This window comes from Pezoporus flaviventris, unplaced genomic scaffold (genome assembly GCF_033815535.1).
Source record: "Pezoporus flaviventris isolate CSIRO_AGI_PZ_B2104156 unplaced genomic scaffold, CSIRO_AGI_Pfla_v1 ptg000036l, whole genome shotgun sequence".
NCBI lineage: Eukaryota > Metazoa > Chordata > Aves > Psittaciformes > Psittacidae > Pezoporus > Pezoporus flaviventris.
Window position 1 is genome coordinate 29,747,152 of NW_026892584.1, and position 23,370 is coordinate 29,770,521.

At 37.2% G+C, this 23,370-nt stretch overlaps 1 long non-coding RNA gene across 1 annotated transcript; it reads left to right on the forward strand.

The window, feature by feature from the left end:
• The first annotated feature begins 2,791 nt into the window (after positions 1 to 2,791).
• LOC133274783 (uncharacterized) lies at positions 2,792 to 21,468 on the forward strand. Its single transcript, XR_009745261.1, has 3 exons — positions 2,792 to 3,073; positions 6,729 to 6,926; positions 21,127 to 21,468. It is a non-coding gene; the product is annotated as an uncharacterized LOC133274783 (long non-coding RNA).
• The last annotated feature ends 1,902 nt before the right edge of the window (positions 21,469 to 23,370 follow it).

A 23,370-nucleotide genomic window follows, 5' to 3' on the forward strand; every position in this document is an offset into this window, starting at 1 on the left:
AAAAACATGGTCAAATGAGAGATGAAGTACAGAAGGTGTCAGAACTGAGCTGTGACTTGAAGGTGGGAGGAAAAGAGGAAAACAAATAATTATGGAGAAAAATATTCACTGACAGCATTCCAAAGGGATTGCTTAATATCAAAGGCCACATTGTCTGTCATTGCCTTATAAATAAGGCCAGTAATCCAGCCTGAGATTGCAGACACTGGGCCAAGTAAGGGAAAATAACCTTGCAAGCAACAGCGAACAGCTTCAGAAAAGTCACCATGGACACTGCTGCAAGTTCAATGGACACAGGAGAAATGTTTGAAAGGATTAATCCATAGAGCAGGAGAGACAAATGCAATGGGAAACTGAGGCAGATGGAAGAAAATGGGCTGAGAATAAGAGATAAATTCTGTTCCTTCATATTTCCTGTAGCACCTAGGAAAATGTGAATCCATCTGTAACATCTTCCCTCAGAGCTGAGGAGCAGCTGCAGGGCATGCTGTAAGCACAAAGCCCTGGTCTTCATCTGCTGATGGCATGCCACTCTGGCTGTGAAGAAAGCCCAGTGAAGATACAAACTTCAGCTTGTTCTTTTCTTGTCTGAAAACTGCAGGCAAATCCTCACTGCAATTTTACTTCATAATGGTGAAAGTAAAGGATCTCTGTTTTTCTCTAGCCTGTTATCCAAAGTAGTCCCATACACAACCCACAGAATGGAAGAGGTGCCTGGTACAGTGAAAAATTGGCTTCTGTTTTGCATTTTTAACAGAATAGTAACAGCGCCTTACTCTTCAGATAACAACAGTTCTAGTTTTCTCTCCGATCCAAAACTTTATGTACATATGAAGAGTCTGTTAGGGAGTCAGAGTGTGCTACATAAACCAAAAAATTTCAGAAATGCTTCTTACCTAGCAAATTTCCTGAACTTTGAGCAACCTTGGCAGCAGCTTTTCTTTATTATCTGGTGAATTCAAAATGGAATGCTAAAACTTTATCAGAAAACCCCAACAGTAAATGTGAAATATGTGCTTTTATGAATAAATTACCAGATAGATATCTAGTGTTAGTGACGATTTTGTGTATTATTGTTGTTATCTGGCACAGCCTGATTGTATAAATGACCTTAAAATACTTTCCAATGCAGTCTGCTTTTGGAAGATTTTAACGAGGAAGTGAGGTGAGCAAGCTATCAAAAAGGAAGGTAGAAGTATTAGTGGCAGGGCTGAAATACTTTGGATTATAAGAAATAATTTTCTGATATCAGACTTCAAAATCCGTGGTAGCTCTTTTCCCCCCTCTTTTATTTCATCACATCCCTTTTAAAAACGTTTCTGAAGGCTGCAAAGTTCAGGATGTAATCACATCAGCACTTGCAACCCTACCAGAATGGCTTCAAACAGGAAGTACCACCACCAATGAGAAGCAGTTACGGACTATGCCAGCATTTGCACAGCAATACCAAAAAAAAGGCAACCCCCAACCCCCCCCCCCCTTTTTTTTGCGCAGCCCATCAGTAAGCCAGTTCTGCTACATGCTGCAGTAGACTACAAGTCTATGCCAGGGCAACTGATGCATCTCTGCTGAGAAGAATCACAGGATTTTATGTGATGCCCACCTGTTCTCATGCATTGAGCTTGTATCAGAAAAAAAAACCCCAACAAAACTAAAACAGTCTTGAAGATGAACAAAAGCAAGAAAACAAATAAGCAGCAGTTGAAGCTCCTGCTTTTGAATTCAAGCCTGACTTGCTAGTAACTTTATATTTGTTTCCAACAAAACACCACACTATGCTACTTCTCAAAATTTTATTTGCAAAGTAGAGTTAATGCAAATTTCTTAGCCCCTTGCTAAGTTGTCAAAACCATGTTTTGTTTCTGTAATTATGAAGATTATAGTATTTTTAAGGGAGAATTCATGAAAGTCTTCATAGCACTTGAAATTAGTTTTTTTGGAATTATTGTGAAAGCAAAAAATACCACTTTCATTATTTGGAATGATTTTGATTTACCTGGAATGGAATTTTAGAGAGCAACAGTGCAATAAAAAAGAGAGATTCAGTGCTCCTGTCCTGATCCAACCAAAATGACATTACAAGGATACACCAAATGAAATGTAGGTAATGCAGCTAGAAATTTCCAGAGGCACTATGCTAATTTCAAAGGACTAATATTTCTTCTGTACATTCCAAACAGTGACTAAAAGTGCATGTAAAATTTCTTTGCTTTTTCAAGGTGTGTAAAAATCACATCCTTAAAGTTTTCTAAATCACGGTCTCAAGATCAGTTGATGGCTTTTCCTTAATTTGCCATAACCACAATTAGTTTATTGACTAGAATAATGCCTTATAATTTCTTTTAATTAGAAGAAAACCTTGTAATTAACAACGGAAATAATTGATCTCCTTTAAAGAAAGCACTACAAAGTAATACATTACTTGCTCATGAATTGTAAAAAGGTAAAAAATAAATAACAATTTCTAAAGTAAAGATGGCAGGGAAGGGGAATACTATCTTCCTCCTTAGTTTTCAGAATTACTTTCTTTTGTTTACAAATAATTTATGCCAGCTTTCTGGTAAAAATATCATTCAGACAACTTGAATTTTGGGTGAGATTCAAGCTAAAATCATTCATTCAGCCTGATCTGGTAAATCAATGAGAGTAAAAGGTGTATAGGAAATAAGTTGCACTTCTCATCTGTCAGTTTGGCTTCTGAAGCTCCATATGCTTAGTAAATTAGTTAAAAACTAAGCTCTTGATTCAAAGGTATTTGAAAGGTTGCCACGGACTGAAAAGTAATTTGGATTGGGCTCTATGACCAGCACCCTTATTTAAGGCATGTAGTAGTATTTCCCTCTTGGGTACCTACAGTGATGCTCAGGATGAAGATCGATTCAAGTTACAGAACTTGGCTGGGGTACAGGGCTGTCCTGGACTTGAACGAACTGGTCTGGATAAAGAAAAAATAACTCCAAAACCTCTGTGTCCTGGTCTAGTTTAAAATTCTTCTCACTTTTCTAATTATGCAGCTGAAGCTGCTCTTTTAAGCACCTTGGGTTGAGTTGTAACATAGCTGGCCAGTCACAAGGTAAGATGGGATTGAACTAGTTCTAGTCCAGCTGAAGTGAGTGTTAGAAATTTCATTATCAGGCTTCTTTTGTTTGAAGGGCAAATTGGGTCAGTTATGCAGTCTAGGTTTCAGGTTTATAGGTACAGAAAATTTGAATAGATTCAGCAGAATCAGAAAGTCCTACTTTATGAAAAAAAAATATTCCAGAAATTGAGGAGCGCTGGGGAATGATGAATCTGCTAGAGACTTTGCTACTCCAAGGAGCTAGATTGTCTGCAGAAGGGGTTGGGTAGCTGTTAGATTGGAATTCAGACTGGTTGCTTTTCCCAGAACTGGGGTTGCAGAAATCTTTCCTTCTTTAAAACAGATAGAAATGTAAGTGGATCCTTCCATCAAATGAAAAATTAGTTGGTTTGAGGTTTTTTGTTTTGTTTTGTTTTGTTGCATTTTGCTTGTTTTTTAATTCCCTTCCATAAGCTCTTTCCTATGATTAGAATAGAAATGGAGGGAAATACACTCTAATAAGGCAATACTCGCATTTCATGATGAAAGTCTGTTTAATTTCCATGTTTGGGTCAAGTTTTTTTTGTACTCACCATGATAACATGAACCATTCTGACCTCCATTCATCAGTTAATGGGGCTGTACAATAAAGTGAAACTCTCCAACAGAGAAGAATGCTACAACCACTGTTCGTGATATGCAATGCTATGGCTTATTCTCTGTTGTCAAGCAGAGAAGGGGATGAACTCTTCATCTCATCTGCAGGAAGCAGGGTGCTTGGAAGCCTGTGGTAAATCGTTTATTTTGATGAGCTCCTTTTCATTTGAGCTTGCAGCATTTGATATTCTTCAGTTACACCCTTACCGAACACTGTTGAGGCTGTGAGTGAATTGCCATTCATATATATCAAGTGATGTGTTTCTGCACTTGTGTAGCATCTGCCATAAAGGATCTCAAAATTCTATACAAACTTTAATGAGTAAGATTTCACAACACTCCCGGGAGGTGCAGAAGTACTGTTAACCCGATTTAATAGGTAAAGAAAGCAAGATGCAGAGAAATCAGTAGATGCATATTCAGACCCCTGCCTCCACCTGCATATATATTCTGCAAACTTTTGTTCATACAGAAATCAAATATTCAATACCCCTAAAAAAGCAAATTGAAACTTTCATTTGCAGGTTCCTTTGGGAGAAAAGGATTTGGTAAGTATACCTTTCAGTACTGAGGCATTCAGAAATGCTCCACATTTTTGAGTAGGCATACAGGTATTTGCAAAACAAAATAAAACAAAAAATCTCATGTGCATTCAAACCCTCATTTTTTTCTTATGCACATTTGGAAGCAGATTTGGGGCTCACAGCTGTCACATACTGAAACATGGTTGTATGTTCTGCAGGAGAATACGGCTTGCTGGGGAAACCACAATGGCTTGAGATGGTCTGGTTTACATTAATTAGCAAGCGTCTCTTGCCGTGGTGAAGGCTCCCCAGAAAATTGCTACTCCGGTTAGGCATTGCTATTTTTGTGGTACTGAAACACAGACTATTTCGAATTATTGGGGAATAGTTTTCCTTTAAGGAGTCACCGGTTATTCTCCTGCTGACAGGTCTGCTGGAAAGCCCTGGCAACTGCCTTCCCTTCTCCTTCCTCGGGACGGAGGGAAAGTGAATCAGTACCATTCCTAGAAGAAACAGTAGGGGATGCTGTGGGGTAAAAAACCCAATCCTTGCTTCCCCCACCTCCCAAGGCCTCTCCAGAAGAACCCACAGCACTTCCCACTTTTAGGAGCTGAAACCCAGCACAAAACTACAACCAGTTGTGTTTTGGGAGAACAAAAAGCCCTAATTAAAGGGCCATCCGAGTCACTGCTGAATAATTATTTTCCACTTTTATTTTCAAATTGGAAATGATAATTTTATTTAATTCCACTGCAAGTGATGTGGAGGAGCCAGGTGGCATGCAGTTTGATTGGACTGGATCTGATCTTCCAAATGGAAAGATTTAAAAAGTTCAGCACCATGGCAAAATAGATATTTTCCACATTTGTAGCAGTTAATTAGTTCAGACTGAGGGAAACACATCACATAAAAAAAAAGATCTTCCTCCGGGTATTTATCAAATGTCTGGAAACCGAGAACTGACTGTATCTGAGAAGCTAGATCTACATCTAAAAGAAAATCGCTGTTGACAGGTTCCCAGAAAAATAACCTCCTGAAAATCTGAGATAATTAGTTATTAGAGTCTACATATTTATGAGTGATTTGGAGTGGGAGAACATGCTTCTTTACCCAGCTCTTAGTATTGAAATCTAAATCATTTGGGTTACTACAGAGTTTTCTGAAGGCTTTACTATTCCTTATCATAATCGGATATGTGATAAAACTGTTGTAATCGTAAAAGAATCTCTGGTAACGGTGTTTCAGCTTGACTGGCAGATAAAGGTAATCAAATGCCAGGTTTCAGGGCATAAACTAATTGCCTGCAGAGGTCGGAAGGAATTGTTTCCTTCCAGGTGCTGTACTGCAACAATAATCAAGGTATACAATGCATTTTGTAGTGAGATGGTGTCCCAGAATTAAACATTTCTCTGAAATTTTATTTATTTGCCATTTATTTATTGCCATCTGGCCGGGCACCAGACCTACTGGACCATGTAACTAACTTGGTACAGCAAATCTTATGGGAAAGTAATTCTATTCAAACATGCAATACAATGTTAATCCTTAGATTTTGACAGCAGACAGTATGTTCTGACAAAGACTGTCTTATTAACTCTGCTAATAAATGTGTCTGTGAATAAGAAAGAAAAATAGTTTACCTCAGTATTTGGACTACACATTTCATGCATGCAGAGGAACTAGCTTGTCTTTTATGAAGGTGGATTTTTTCACACTGTTTTCATATTGCATACCATGCATGGATGCCACATGCTAATAATGACTGGGCAAAACTATACTTTTTCCTTTCCCAGATGGCTTCCCTGTAAATATTTTTAAGTCACATCTGCATGGTTAAAAATGTCATATCCCAGCATTTGAAAGAATAATGTATCCCCTGAATCAAATTTGTTCCTGATATGGGGCCAGTGATAGCAATTCAGTTTAATCAGCTGTATGTTTGGATAGTTGGTTCATTCCAGAAGATAAGGTGCTAGAGAGGAAAATTAGCATGCTGGCTCGTTTTAGAGTAGTTGAATGTTGTCACCTTAGAAAACCCTCAAGACCCAAACCACAGTAATACTGGGATGACCAGGATTCCTGTTTTGCCCTACTTTTCTCTATCAGCTCTTGATTTACATGCTGATTAAACTTTAGTGCTCTTATTGCTGCAGACATCAATTTTTCTTACCAATTGGCTGTGAATCTTTCCAGAGTTTATGAAATAGTGGCCATAAACTAATGTATGCACTGTCCTAAATTCCTGTAGTGCTGATGCCTAGTAGGGCTGAAGTCCTTGCACTGAAAAAAAATTAGAGCATTTGCTGGCTGCCATTAAGTAAACTCTGGTTATGGTCTGATCTGGCTGATGTATATTTTGTTTATAATAGACATGGTAACAGGATTAAGGCAAACGGGAAAAAAAAAAAAGTATTCTTTTGTCATAGCATGTAAAAATATGCTATTTTATATTTAACATAGAACTCATTGCTATATATTGTATATAACAGGCCTTTGGATAGGTGTTTTTCAATCCAAGGGCCTGAGTATGGCTCCCTGGTGAAGAAGTCTCTTTAACCCAGCTGGATGAGTCCTTGAAAGGACAAATGAATCAGCAGCTGCCCTGTGTGCACCCCTGCTCCACCTGCCCAGCTGGCAGAGAGGGGATACTGGGAAAAAGGTTTGGAAGAGGAGGAAGATCACCTCAGGTTGGTATTATTACTTAATCAATAATGACTAAATGGAGGAAAAGTGAGAGGAAGAAGAATATAAATGAGTAAAAAGAAAGTTTGTGGTGGATGATAGGCTTGGAGAAGATTTCAAATAATATGATATCAAATATGTGTTTATTCCAATTAACTTTGTGACAGGCATGTTCAAGGAGATTTAAATGCAGCTTTTAATTGGTATACTTTCCAGGGCATGGTAGGTGTTTGATCATTTTAGGTAACAGAACAGCAGAAGGGAAAATTAAATTGACAGAATGCAGAGAGAGAAGATGAAAGCTACGTGTGGCATAGAACTATATTATTACAAATATTAGTAAGTAGATCACATCTATTCGTTATTGATTTTTATTTTTTTTTCTGTCTTACATATTTACTGTAATTGGCTTTTGCAGCAGCAGTCCCCACAGTGGTACAGACTGAAGCCTGATGCTAACTCCTTGGCTGTACTGATTTTTTTTGGTGCTGGATGGGAGACCAGATGAGTGGCCTTTCATTGAAGGGCTGTCTCATGAGGGTCATTCCTGAGCAAGAAACAAAGGATGCCAGTGCAGCAAAGATTGTTGCTATTTGCATGCTTACCCTGCCAATCACAAGGTATGTGCTTCCTTTAAGTGCATGCTTATGTGCTATTGACTTTGAGCAACTCAAGGTTAAACACGTGCTAAATGCTTTGTTTTGCATGCTGAGTCTGAACCAGAGGAGGAAGCAGTGACAGGTTTGTTAGTTCTGTTACCAGCCGCACAGTTCCCCCTTCTTTGCTATGTTATTATTTAGTCCAGCAATGATTGGAACAGCCACACTTCCAGGCAGCAATGTGAAGTTCCTTAGGACAGCTCATTACAAGTAAGACATGCTCTCATGTGCTTGGAAAATAAAGCTTCTGTATTTCCATTTTCCAGAAGTCTGTTTGATGCAAAAATTTGAAGCAATTCATGGACCTTGCCTGTTGGTACTTAGTGAGAACATTAATTGTCTCCAATCATTGTTAGAGCATCTGTTTCACATTTTGGCAAGTGCACTTATCTCCTTTGCTCCTACCCCTCCCTTTCACATTCCTCGACTAAAGGTAATGAATAAATTACAGAGAAATGACAAACGTGTTGATAATCAAGAGGAAGAAAGAAAAAAAAAACAAAACACCACCCTGAACTGGAAGTGGCTATTTCTGTGTGAAGCTGTAAATTGCTTTCTTTTCTTGTTCAGTGAAACTTCTGGCTTGCCATCTAAAAATACCGGAGAATGATTAGAAGTGTTGGAAGAGAGGAGGCTTTCAGCAGCAAAACCTTCAGGGTTGCTCACCTTGTTGGGAAGAAGATGAGGGTGCACTGAGGAATCAGGAAGGGCTGAAAGCAATGTGAGAACCTGGGCAGCTGGTAAATCAGGATGGTGAGGAGAGAGTTAAAAGGTTTAGTTTTAATTAGGATTTAATGAGTGGATATTATGTTTTTGAAAGCAAAGGGCTGGACTGAGGCAGAAGGCACAGCAGAAGCCTTGTTTTTCCATCTTCCTCCTTGGCAGTAGAGACTGCCTGTGTGGGACCCAGGCTTTTTACAGCCCATTCACTGAAACAGCATTCCTAGAGCAGCTTCCTGCTAAAGACTGCCATTGGCTTTTCCTGTTTGTGGCGGAGACAATGAGAGTGGTAGCACTGCACTGCTGCTTTGGGCCCACGGTGAGAGCAGCTGAGTGTTCGGTGCTGGCCTGGCCACAGCGAGCTGGCCAGCGCAGCAGCTGCCCCTCTGGTGCCATACAGCACATTTACTGCAGTGGGCAGTGCCAATGGCCTTCCTGACCCTCTCATGCTTCCTGCAGTAAACCCACATTTGCTACTAGCTTAAAGCACATTGGATTGTTTTAACCTTCACACTCCTGGTGTGTTTAATGGAGCAGAGCAGTCCTCACTTTCTGCATTCTCTGCTATTCCAGTCATAGGATGTGCCCACATCAGAGGCAGTGTAATTCCCTACTTGTCTGAAGCTTTAATCTTCTCATCAGCAACTGAATTTGCTAACAGTTCCTCTGACTTTACAAAAGCTGCAATATTAGTTTAGTTTTGTGCCTCTCTAGGACAGGCATATCAGCACTAGAGAAGGAGCTATGTATGTGTTGTAAGACCATGTTTGACATCTGTAAATTGGAATAAAATCAGGCTCTTAAGCAAAATTGTGGTAGTTTATATGGTTTTTAACATGATTGCATGATAATATGTGGGAAATTTCCACAGTGATATTAGGATTCCAAGCCTCTGCATTTTAATCACTGCCTCTCTTGAACTGAAATGGATGCAGTATACAGCTAAATAATTAAATTAAACATTATTTACCTCAAAGTCTGCACAATACTTTTTGACAGAACATGAAGGGCTGTGAAGTGTATTAATTCATCTTTTGGTTTTAAAAATTTCATGAACTTATGGCATTCTTGTTCATTAAAATTTAAATCTGGATAAATACGGGATAACTTCAGCTCACTGTATTTTCATATTTGTCGAAGACTGAGACATATGTACAAACCAATCCCTTCATGAATAAATTGTATTATTATTCCAATGGAAGTACTTTTTTTTTGCAATGTGATAATTACTTGAGGTGGGCACAGTGATGGGGATGATTATAATTAGCATTTTTCAGAATTGTGCCGTTTTAAAAGATCATTGCCAAGCTGCTGGGGGATATATTTCTAAGTATCATGAACTTCATTACACAGATGAATAAACTCAGGCAAAAGTGAGTAACTGCTCCCTTACAGCAGAAAAAGTCACTGAATGAATTCATCTGGGGACTTTACAACTCAAAATGTAACATTTTCTTCCAGGCTTGGATAGGTTAATTAACATTTAAGTTCATTAGTAACTCAGGTCTATAATTTGAAGGCTGTTCTGTTGCCAATGTGACATGTGTAGATGGTCTCTAGTTCTGGCTGAACTTGTGTCTTCAGCTCAAAGGAGCCTTGCTTTTGTCAGGCACAGCCTCTCTGAAGACATCTGCAGATGTCTTTTCCTTCTTGTCTGGACTGTAGCTGTTGTCACCCTGGGATCACAGACTGCTGCCTTTGGCTGCGGTGACATTTTAACAAGTCAGATAAAGGAGCTAAAAGATTCCACTAGTTTTCACCAGTACATATTTCCTTCTGTCCCAGACCACTTCTCCTTCAGCAGCGTGATTCAGCCTTGGCTGCTTACTTCATTCAATGCCTTTCAGGTTTTAACACATCCACAATGTTAACAGAGAAGTGTAGAGATTATTACAAACATGTGGTGGTTCCCCAGGAGATCTGTATGTTGTTCTTTGACCTGGTGGCATTGCTTAAGAGCGTTCCTGTCAGGGATAGAGGCAGTGTGTCACTACACTGGGTGTTGGAAGATATTAGGTGGGATATTTAGCAGAGGAAGAGGTCAGAGCTGACAAGGGATATTGCTCCGAGGCTGAATATAGGGAAGCTAATTTGGTACATGATCACAAGCTGCCTTATTCTCAGCTATGCCCTGGTGCTGCAGTGGTGCTCTGAGAATGGTGCTTGTTCTACAGAGATGAGCAATAGGCTCTGCCAAAGTACAATCAGCCTGATATGTGTTGCCCTTTGAATTCTCTTTTCTTGTGGGCGCAACAATGAAAAATCATTTTGTGTTAAGAGCTGTGAGCCATAACACAGTGTCAATTATAAATACAGTGAAGTATCAGCAGAAGAAGCTTCTAATCACCCTTGAATTCTGAGTCAATCCAGAAGTTTAAGATAAGACTGAGCCCTCTTCTTTTGAGATTATCCCATTGAGATCCAGATCAAGCAGGTTTCCTAGAAAACCAGGAACTTTAGAGTCCCGTTTGAATGCAGTACTTTATGCTTTTAAGGTTCATAAATGCTACTATGACTCAACCTCTTAATTTACCTTAGAACAGTTCAGAGTAAAAATGGCATTCCTTATGGTTTGGGGTGTTGGGTTTTTTTACTTATTTTGTTTTGTGGGTTGTTGTGGTTTGGTTTTTTTTTTTGGTTGGTTGATTTGTTTTTGCTTTGTTTCCCCCCCCCCCCCCCCGTTATTTTCTTCTATACCTCTTAGGAACATAAAGGAAGCACAAACTCCATTAAAATTGGTTAACCAAATGTGATTAGAACAAAACTTGGTTTTATATGAAAAAAATTCTGAGGATCTTCTCCTCCCTTCCCCTAAAAAATAGGAGTTCAAAGAAGCTGTACTTTCAGATACTATAATTAGGCTTGATTCAAAAAAAAAAAAGAACCTTTTCGTCTTAATTAATATAAGGGTTCCTTGAGAAAATTTCAAATGCCTTAAAGAGTGATTTTCTTTTAATTTTTAAAAGCTTCTCTTTAATTTAAAAGTTAAAAGGCCTTTGAGGCCAATATTGGTGATGGTAGCACAGCTGAACTTTTTAGAAGAGAATAACTCTAATATCAGCAACTCATTAAAAAGAAAAAATAGTTCAGTGTGTAGGAAGCTATCTTTGGACTCACAGTATGAAGAAGTTTCTTTAGAGAACACCAAATTAATGAGAAGCAGTTTTCAGGAAATAAGAGTGTTTGTGGGTATGGCTTCTTGCTCTAAAATGGTTTCACTAAATAAATAAATAAATAAATACATTATAAAAAAGGAGAGGTCAAAATAGTTCATTCTGACAATTATCAGACAAAACGTAAAATGTTTTGGCATTTTAAAATGATGCTCTCTTTTTGAATTTTAAAATTATCTAAAGTCATAAAATATGTTAAAGAACCTTTTCTTTGGCTGAAAAAATTGATTTTCAGTTGAAAGAAAGGTTTGGGTCAGCAAAAGACATGCTCTCTCTCAACATATATGCTGCACACCCCTCTGCATCCATGAAAGACTTTAACTATTTTTACTATCAGGATAAACTGAAAAATGTGTTCAGTTTTCCAACTAAAACACCCAGTGTTTACATAGCTGTCTTTTAGGAGCATTGGATTTAGTTTCTGGCTCTGCAACAGAATTTCTGAATAACCTTGTGGACTTGTAACCAGGTTTGCATTGGATTCACAAGAAACTTTTATCAGATTTAGGTGTACAAACTTTAAATTGAGAGGGAAGCCGAACCTTCAGCCTAAACAGTAGTGGAGCACTATAGTGTTCATCTACAAAATTATAATTTAAACACTTAAGGAAACACCATTTAAAAATTAAAACATTCTTGGACTTTCAGCATCTGTAGAATAACATGCAGTTGATCAGATTTTAGAGTCACTACTCTAGCCTGTTCATTTTTCTCTGGAAAGCATTCTTGAAGCACATTTACTGGCGGTGCTTCAGGCGAAATGTAGTGCAGCTCCTGTTTTCCTTGAAAACACAGATAAAGTTTCCCTGTGGGAGGTTGCCTCCCTTCCACTGCAACGTGTTTGGGGTCCCAAGGAACAGAGGGTCAGTTGGTTACCTCTTTGCTCTCCATCCAGAAAAATGTAACTCAGGGGAGGTTTGTGTTCACAGGAAGATTTCACGGAGAGTTCTTCTTGTGTGGTTGATTATAGTGGCACAAAGATGGGGAAAAAAATGAGGTCCTTGATTATATTAACAGATTGTCTTCATTCAGCATATAAGAAGCAACATGCTCTGAGTTTGCAAATCTAGTCTTTTTCAGACTGTAGTATATGATCTGTGGGCTCAGGGGTTTACTCGCTAAGAATGTAAGAGATTCAGGCTCTGTTTCTCTTAGAGGACTTCCATCCACATTAAATTTCAAACTCCTCTGCAGTGCCTTAATTTCAAGGCTATATTCTGGCAGGAGACTACTTTTCAGGGCACCTGGGAAAGCTCCTTGTGAGGGACGTGAGGGTCAAGAGACAGAAGAAAATTACTGCATGGACTAATGATAGAGAATTTCTGCATCTTTGCCCCCACTACAAAAGTGTTTGTGTATATGCAATATTGCATGAATAGTCATTGGACCAAGCACTCCTTGTGCTAGATGCTCTTTGTACCATGGCCATCAGCTCCTGACTACTGAGTGCACAAAATTGTGCTGCATAAGAGTGGGCAGCTGACTAGATTGCAAAGAAAGTCCAATAACTGAGAAACTGAGGTGTCTGCAGTTCACCATTGGTTCACCAGTCTTCTACTCTCTTGGCTGTGTGAGGCCTTTGAAAGTCAAGGCTGGCTCAGCATTCATGCTGATGGAAGGACCACCAAATCAGGTTTGTCTGGGCTTTTTGGCAGCGGATATTGTACTACATCTGCAGGAGACAAACAAGTCATTTTCAGTGGGGAAAGGTAAAGGCACTTTGTCCTCTGCCCTGCCTATAAAATATGGAAAGCATTCATCATGTCCCTAACAGTGCACCTACTTTCCTACTTTCATGCAGTAGGAATGTCCCAGAATTCATATAGCTGACTAATCATCCTGAGTAACAGAATAAACTTAATGTTCTCTTAAGCCTTAATTTAGGTCCTGTGAGACTGCTGGACAACACTCACGGCACTTACCAGAGAGTGGCTAAAATCCTTAGTATTCCTTGTCATTAAGACTCTGCAGTAGCTGCATTTTTCATATTGTATTATTCTAGAATATGGTTTATTTTTACAAAGATTTCATAATTTATAATTTTTCAGATTTATATCCTGTATTTGTCTGTTAATCTGGAGGATGTAGCAATTCACCATTGCAGGAAAATAAAAAAAAAGTAAAAAGAGGGTAACGTAAAAATTGAGCAGCCGCTGTTACTAAAAAGTCAATGATTGCTATGAAGCAATGTACAGGTATTTCATACATTTAAGAAATGTAAGATGCTGAAATAGTCATTTTGGTAAGAATACTTAAAACTAATTTAACATGTAAATGATGGTAAGTTTGTGAATGAACTACGTGTAACAGCAGTATTTGCATGGATTCTGTCTTAAGTGTACACCTGAAGAAATCTTTGCATTCTCAGGTAAAGAGACTTGCAAACTACTCACAGCAGTACTGGCTGAAGAACATAAGTTTCATGCATGAGTCAGTTTATTGCCTCTTGTGTAAGATGAGTGTTTCATCTTTTTTGTACATGAAAGTTTCAATTTCCTAACCTCAGCTTTCACCTGGGGACATAAAGGTAGGTTTTGGATTTGGCAGGTGTAATATTTCTTTTCTTTTTTTTTTTTTTTATATGTATATGCTTGTACCAGGAAACTGGTAGGAATCTCAGATGTAATCTTGCATGAATATAAATTAATGACTGTTCAATTTACAAACATGCTTAGGAACATTAAAAAAAAAAAGAAAAGAAAAAAGAGGCCAAGAACAGCAGCTGAGAACTTTTCCCTAATAAAGTTTATCTAAATGTTTTACATCAAGCATTTCTTTTAAGTCAGCACTTCTTACACAATTACTTCATTGTCACCATTCCAGAGTTCCATCTCTAGATACTTACCTAGGTATTTTAATCAGGAAAGATATAATTTCCTTTCAAAGTATTTTCTATCTCCGGGTAGTTCTGGTACCTTTGTGGAGGGGTATCTTTATTCAGACGCTGGTCAACACGCTTTGGGTGATTTCTAGGTGACCAGAATCTGGGAGAAAAAATTTAGACTGGAATCTCACCGTTGATGACTAATTCTTTAAATGCTCTTTTTGCCACATACAGATGGTGATATTTGTGATTTAAGTAGGAAGAAAAATACAGATAATCTGTCTGAGAGCTACTGAAGTCTTCTGTACATGTCAGAGCAAACCTCAGTGGCCTCCAGAAGAGGAAGAGAGCAGAGTCCTAAAGACAGCATCATTAAAGCTCAGTGTCTTGTCCACTGGACAGGTAATCAAGTCCAGTCTTCCATGTTCACTATCAACTGGTAGGTAATCACTGTGAGATAAATACCTGCTAACATGTTAAAAACCAAATAGGACACATAGCCTTGTTTAGGCTTTGACAAGGTAGTCCCATTGAAAAACATTCACCTAAATTAATTTACCAACATTAAATGAAACTAAAATTTAAAAATTAAGCAGGACTAAACCAAGCTCAGTATCCCAGAAAGAGAGCAATTATTTTTCTTTATAGTGCTTTCTTCAGGAAAGATTTAGAAGAGGAAGCCTGAGACATGATAATGTGAAAAGACCTAGGAACTGGCACACTTGATCTGAAACAGAGAGACCCCACCTGTACACAGCATACAGCAGGCAATCCTTTTCTACAGCATAAAAATTGAACAAGACTGAAAGACAAAACTTCTCAGCTCAGAAGTGGTCCTGTTGGGAAACATGATGATGTGGAAAAAAGTTTATATGCTATTTATGTCCATTATGTCTGTTCTGGGAAAAGAGAGAAGCTTTCCCTCTGCAGGACTGCCCATAAAGCATGCTTCACCTGTATACTGGTAGCTTGAAATTAAAACAAAATGCCTCATCAGTTAGGAATAACAACCTACAACATTGTCAGTGACTAAATTCCTGTTGCTAGGTCTCAGTTTGAAGTATATTATATTTTAATTACATTATGTAGGATCCAGGTTTAGTAGGGCAAAAGAAACATAAAATCCTAGGACAAAGCTACTTAAACAGAATAATCTCCAAAGCTAATTATACATAATAGCCAGTTAGGGGGGAATGATTTTCCATTTCTTAATATTAACCAATAAATACCTTCTGGCATTATTTTTCCATTTAAAGTAGAAAAAAAGTGAGCTTTAGAAGACACTATGTTGCTACAGCAGACATAATAACATTTATATGATGCTTCATAATAAATTACAAATTTATACAGTCATTTTAATATGTCTTATATATCTTTGTTAAAAAGTTTAAGTGCATATTACTTATTTTGCTAAGATTACCTTTGCTATTAATACTTGTTAGCAGTACTTGCTAACAGTACATACCTGAGGTATTAACGCTTTTATATTCTTTTTTTTTATTTTTTTTCTCAGAAACCTTTTCTGTGCTCTCAAAAAATGGTGGGCCTGCCAGTTCACTTTTTTTAGGTAGTAAATTCTACTTAAATTTTTTATAGTGTGAAGAAAAAAAAAGCAGCCTATTCAAAATAGCTAAAAAAAATTAGAGAAATCAGAAAAGAATATGGAAAGATCTTTGTCGATCTTTCCCTCCTCTCGTTTTCCCCTTCTTAATAGGGTCTAAAGGTTTTAGTTGTTTAAATGCCATAAGCATGTTTGAAATTTAGGTTCAAAATAGTTTCACTGTTCTTTTTGGTGATTTTTAGTTAATGTGTGGAACTTACAGATTTAAAGGGATCATTGAATCGGTTACTAAACCCTGGCTGCAAAAAAAGCTGGAGAATGTATTTTCATTTTCAAAGTGAAAACTTTTGGCCATTCATTTCAAAGTAATGTCTTGAGAGTAAATGCAGTTTTGTTTTATTTTTAAATAAAGACATGTGAAAACAGTGTGTCAGCAGTGGTGGTTTTATATAAAAAATATTTCCACTGGCAAATCTGGATTGCAATCAAACTTCATAATTCAGTTCTGTTCCTGAGCAGAATATTTCTGTCAGGAGTAGTCTAAATTTACCGTCACCAGTCACATTTCAGCATGCTTCCAAGAACTGGCACGTTCAGAGTTGTTGGTGGGGGAGCTGTGAAAGTTAAAAGGAGAATAAGCCCATGTAGCCAACTCATCATGTATTGAAATGACAAAAGAATGTTTGACCTCAGGTTGCACAATGGAATTAGTTCAGAACTGTCCCCATTTTAGTCTCCAAAATGAAGCCTTTCATGTATATATAAAAATACATTTGCTTTCAGAATCTCAGTTTGTGGAAGCAAGATTCCAAACTTATTGAGTAGATGGTTCAAATTCTGATTGCATTTACTTCAAAAGAAAATCAACAACACATCCCATTATCTCACCAGAATGATTCTGGAAATGTTTAAGCATTGATAAATGTTGACTTTTCCTTTACTTTATTCTATTTGAAGCAAGCAGTTTTGCTATTTATTTATTTTTAATAAGCAAAAGTGACATAGTCTCAAGTAATATTTTTCCCCAGAAACTTCATGTCTTGAGTGAGTGACCTTGTGTCATTGCCATTACCAATGTGAAGACATTCATATAAAATCTTTATCTCAGATCAAAAGAGCAAACCCAAACTGGCTCCAGGATTGGTGCCCTCTGGAACAAGATATTTCCTGAGGGAAATAATGATTGGAGGAAGTTACTGGCCTTGGGCAAAACTTCCAGCCTTCAGATTTCCCAACCAGTCATCAACTTTGTTCTGTTTTGATCAGTATTTGTCAATTCATACTCTGCATATTCTCTTCATGTCTTCGATATTTTTTTTTTCTTGATGGACTGTATTTGCTGTGCATATTAACATCAGTTAGGAAGAAAGACATGTTCTGAAGCTTATAATATTTTATCTTAGGTTGTACTATTAATTATATGGACTTTTAAGTTTATTATCGTTGCTTGTCCTAAGGGGTGGTATTACTCATATTTTAATCTGCATTGCAATAACGTCCAAAGTCTGAATTAAGCTATCTGTTGCCTTTTGCTAGGCATTCTACAAAGATGATAGGAAACACCCACAGCCTCTTCTTACTGCTGACAGCTAAGGAGAACATATATTCTCAAGACAGTATTTGTAAATATGACTAAATTTAAAGCACATATAAAGGTCTGCTATAAACGTGGATAGTCTTATCTACTCAAAAAAAAATGTTCTTCATAGGTGTGGCCTTAAACGGTTAAATAAAAGCCAGTTATCTGTGGAAAGTTATTGAAAGCCACTTCTCTGGGAAATGACAAATATTTATTTAAAGGATTTTTGAGCATTGGTTGGTGTCCATTATTGATTTCACTGCATGTTCCTTTTCTAAAAGTCATTGAATGTATTTTCAATTATTACAAAGTTCTTGCAAGCAAAAGTTTTCCAAAGCAATATTAAAAGAACCCAAACAAACCTAATATAGTGTATTAACTAAAAGGCTACTGAGTAATATCATTTTACATTGACATATATTCTCAGGTACCTGAACACCTGAATTTTAATTTTGTGTGTCATTTCTCAACTTCATATACAGCAAGTAGAAGAATCTTATTTTTAAATATTAAATACTTTGCAGTGTATTAAGAATAGTATTTTCATCAACTGACGGAATCCTGCCAACGTTAGCAAGAAATTGAGACAAAGCTGTACAATCAAAAACTGGTCTGTTATAGTATATGCACTGGGAACATCTGCCCTCTGATTTGCTTTTTGCCTAATTGGTAGGGTTGACTGTCAGATTCAGCACACAAAATATAGCTGTCCAGTCACGATTATTTTAATTTCATATATAATGAGCCTTATGTACCATAACTTTACATCTTTAAATTTCAATTCTCTTCACCTCAGTTGCATTGCTGTAATGCAGACTAGCTCTTTCAACAGTCATGCTCAATATGCTCCTTATAAAATCCTGTCCTTGAAAAAACAGGGAGCAAAAATTATAGGTAGAATTTCTACACATAATTGAATTTCTTTGCAAAACTCTCATTGAATGTAACCAGGTAAGGATTTATCCCATGTTTTTCCTGTAAGTGTTGATTATGTGCAGCACAGTCTGACCACTATTGAAAATAATATTGTTCTTGAGATATATTCTTGTTTTCACAATATCAAACAGTCCTAGTCAATGAGTTACTCTGTTAACAGTTTTTCATCTTGGCTGGTCACTGAATAATTTGTTTTCAAGGCATATTAACAGTTTGTAAAAGGCTGACATGAAAATGTCAGCTTCATTGTGGTATCTGTCAAGGGTAAGTGTAGAACAGCTCAAAAAATAGTTTTCTCAGTTGTTAAACTTAGTTTTTAGGTTTAGTTATTAAGTTTAGTTTTATATAATTTGTAAATATGGTTCTTTCTTTGAGAATAAAAATATGTCAGTTTCCTCAGAAGTTAATTAAAACTACATAGGCAAACTATTGTGTTCACTAACAGATGGAGTATTGAATAAAAATGACTCTTATGAAGTCCTTCAAAATGAAATATATTCTCAGACATGTTGTAGCGTTCATATTTTAGAAATAGATAAGGATTTACTGATGAGTTAGAAGGGAAAAGGTGAATGATGTACATGATGTACATCACAAATAATGAAGTACAAATTAATCAGAATTTATTTATTTTTTACTTGTGCATTTATGAGAGCCAAGCTAACCTGAGTTAGCTTTCTTTCACATTCTGACAGAAGAAATTCATATTAACCTTTCAAAGATTAATAAATCCCACTGAAGTTCTCACTTAACTTCTGGATTGATTAATTGACTCTATGATTATAGGCAGAGACTAGGTGTCTAAATTCAGTTTTTCTTTAGACATTGAATTTCAGCTAAAATAAAGAACAATAACACTTTGTAAGACTATTCAGTTGAATATTTGTCTTTTCCAATAATAGAAAAAAAGGTACATTTCATTTCAATGAATTAAAGCACAATTTTTATAAAAGGATAGGAAGTACTGACGCAATAATTTATTTTTTTTTAGTGTATAAACAAACAGGAATGTTGGCTCCTTAACAATTCAATTCTGTCATGGTACAAGTGTAGACACTTTGACAGCAATGAAGGTGCTGACTTCCCTAAGTTCTTTCTGATCTTCTCTGTCCTCTAAAAATGCTGCATACGAAAACTCACCTTTAATCAATTGATGAGCAGATTGATTTGTTCCTACCCCTCCCCATACATGAAATGATCTTTCCAGAGAGCGGTAATTCAATAACTGGGTTAATTTCATCATTATCTCCTCCAAGTAGGGTGGCACAATATCACAGCTTTAAGGAGGAAACAAATCGTGAAAAAATACAGCTAGGGCTGTAGGATAAAAAGTACTAATGACCAACAATTTAAATAGTGCCACTGCATCCTTTGCAAAATTGGTGTCTTATTCATTCTTTGAAGTCTTGCCCAAGTCAATAGTTACTGAAAATAAATGCCTGAAGTATGTATCAATGAAAATGCCTCACCATGTCTCATTTTCCCGTTTAGCTTTTGCATAGCCATACCTACAAAGAAATGTATGGAATTTCACTGTAGAATGATGCTGCGACAAAGAATCATAACATCTCCCCCACCTTTTTTTTTGTTTTAATTTGAAAAAATCTTTAATGTTTCCTTTCTGTGTCATTCTGAACTTCCAAATTGTTATTGCTCTACTATAAGTCTTGTTGCTCATGCAAGAAATACATGTGCTGGCTTGCGTTATATAGGGCAATGTGAGAAGCTCCTTCCCTGCCGTTTCCATGCACACAACCACCTTACCTTTTGCAAAATTCTTTGATTGTGGATCAAAATGGAAAGGTTTTGTGAAATCATTTCACTGTCTGTGTCTGGAGAGACAGAAGAGAGGAGGAGACGGATTTCTTCTCTCTCATGGGATGTTCAGTTGCTCACAGACAGGACAGGCTAACCTTCAAAGGTTTATAGAAACTGATATTTTGTTTCTCACCTACTAAACAAGGAGTGGGAAAGGGAAAAGAGAAGGGAAAAGAGAGCGAACTGGAAGTTGGGAAGCTTCCCAGTGTCCTTTTCAGAGTTCTTTCTGTCATGGATATACTGTGTTTGGTCCTGAAGTCATAACCTAGGTCTACATTAGAAAAAAGTCTTCACTTACAAGCTGGTTACTTTTTGCTGTACACTCTTTAATCTAAAAATATCTCATACTGCAGTAAATGCTTTTGCTTTAAAAGGGGACAAAGTTCATAATAAAACTGTAATGAATTATATTTAACTTACTGTTATCTAATGTTGGATTATATTGGCATAAAATCAGAGGGAACTCACAAGCCTTTCTGCTATATTGCGTTACAGGGCACCCGAATATATTATGTAATTACAAAGTTAGTGAGCATGGCCTTTAGGGTAAGAGGAAGCCTTGGAACACAGTCTCTCACCTCTTGCTAGGCTTTTAATTCCTGCTACTCACAGAATTTAAGGATATTGGTTGGGCATGTAATAAAAGCAGAGACAAAATTTTGATTTTGAATCCATGCCTGAATCATAAAATTTACTTTTCTTCCTGCAAATACGGTGGGTTTGGCCTAACCGTGTTTGTAGTCAACACTGAAAGTTTTGGATTACAATAAAGTTTCCAAACTCTATTTCTTAAATCGTCTTTTGAACTAATCTCTTGCCTTGTTAGATATAATACTTACGCTTCTATTTTCCTGGGCAGTCTTGCTGAAAGAATGAGTCAATGCCCGCAGTCCTCCTTCCCACTGCTTACCTCTGTTGCTTCATCTTCTTTACAGGTCCCAGGACCTGCACATTGGTGCAGTGTAGAGCTGAACTCAGCTAAGAACCAAACAACTCGCAATACTCTGTGCTGTTCCTGAAGCAGACATGCGTGCTAAATATTCTTTCTGTTAAATGAGAAGAGTGTTGTGGCGTGAGAAAGCTACAAAATGCCTATTGCCCATGGGAAAATGAGTAATAATTCATTCTGCTGATATGTTACGGTTGAGCCTCTCTACCCCCAAACTGTAATTATGTGTTCCCGCGGATTCTCTTTTGCCATCTCTGATATTTCTCTAGCCAAGCTGTGAACTGATTCAGGAAACTACAATGACAGAAAATTAAAGCAGAAAAATGAAGAGTTTTCTTATGGTTTGACTCCATAAACAATCTCATTGTGGGGCTGGGTAAGTGATGGTGTTGGCTTAAAAGAGGGGTAAGGACAGGTCACTGGGAGCAGGGAGTGAGGGGAATAGGACATCCTTTTGATGTTAGGTGATTGTTACATCAACTTAGCTGCATTGTCCAGCTGCACCTTTGTCATTTTTTTCTGGGACTGAGAATACCAGAAGTAGGGGACTACTTGGCAAGCTGTGCATATGCAGAATTTAGAAACTGAAAAGAAAGGCAGCACAGAAGTTGAAGATGCAGATGTAAATGTAATCCTATGGAGAGACAGGTATCCTCAGGCACAGGTATGATAGGAGAGGAAAAATTGGAAGTCATGAGCAAGACAAAGAAAATCAGAAAGTAAGACCCAAAATGGCTTTTTTTCCATACTGAGTTTGGAGAAATAGAAGCTGGTAAGTTTCCTTCATAAATAAACATTCTTCTCTCAAAGAATATCTTGTATCATTCATTTCCTCTAATGAAAATAATCTCAAGCTCTGGCTAACTGCTTAAACCAAAGTGTTTATAAAGTTATTTCCATAATCTGCAAAAATTAGGCTGCACTGGTTATGTATTTTCTTAGTGTTGTTATAGAGTAGAAAAAGGTTTATTTTACAGACAGCCTGTCTCTAGCAGGGAAAGCTTGATGCAGAAGAACTGTACTGCAACTCAGTGCTAAGTACTTACTGTTACCAAGGGAGACTTTATCATTATAGAAATTATAAATCATGTTAAGCAAAAGCAGCAGTAATTATGGTTTTATTTGTGGGAATCAAGACATACAGTTATGAAGAAAAATGAGAGAGAGGGATTGGGTAGCTCATAATGGCTGACAACAAATTCATGATATATGTACGTAAAAAATGGCTGTTATACCTCAATGTCACTGCAGCCATCACATACCAAGCCAGAACTAAAGATACAGGTAAACATAGCATCTGCCTGGCTGTGCACAGCTGTAAAGAGCTATCAAAACCCAGCTGCAGCTTAGTGGCTCTCTCTCAAATCTTTCAGGAAGCAATTGCTAAATGCCTGTATTGACATCCCTTTTGACAATTGCCTAATCTCTTACAAGTTGTTGTTAAATGCTGCTTTATATCATCTTGTCACAGGCTGTCAGGGGGGAAAAGAGCATATTTTTCTAAGTCTAGTTCAGGTATAGTTTTTTCTCAAAGCCTCCTCTGCAGATTTGCTCCTCTCTCTTAGGTTTCAAAACCACCACCAATGGGGAGACCTTGCTAATATTTTAAATTCAGAGATATAATCTTGTCTAAATAAATCTATCTTACAAAATTTTCACTTGATCCCATACTTGCCATTGGACACCAGCATGAATTTTAATGGTCAGATAGATACTCACCTTCCTTCTTTAATTTTCAATACAGATATTGGAAGTCACAAAATACAGATTTATGTCTAAGACCTTGAATGAGCCAAAAGGGTGTTTGAATTTGGATTATGTTCCATTTTAGATTAGTAGGTCCAGGCAAGTTGCTGAGTCAAATTCTGAATTTCTAGTCACTTAAATTTGAAGTTGTTCATATCCAGGGTTGTTTTTAATATCTGCATGTTGCCTGACTCTCCTATATACACAGTAGCTTCTAACCTTATCCTCTTTTACCTAAATAACATCCCTCTCTTACAATAAGTACCAGAAAACTTTTTGTGGCAGCCTCACTTTTTACATAATATAACCAAATTAGAAGTTTTTCACAACTGTACTTTGCTTCATTATACTTATCTCTTCACTGTTTCAGACCTGAAAAGTGGTTCTGTGTACCAGGAAATGTCTGTCTTTTCTTCATTGTGCCAACCTAATATCACTGCTCCTTAAAAATATCTCATCTTGCTTACATATATAGGCATAGTCC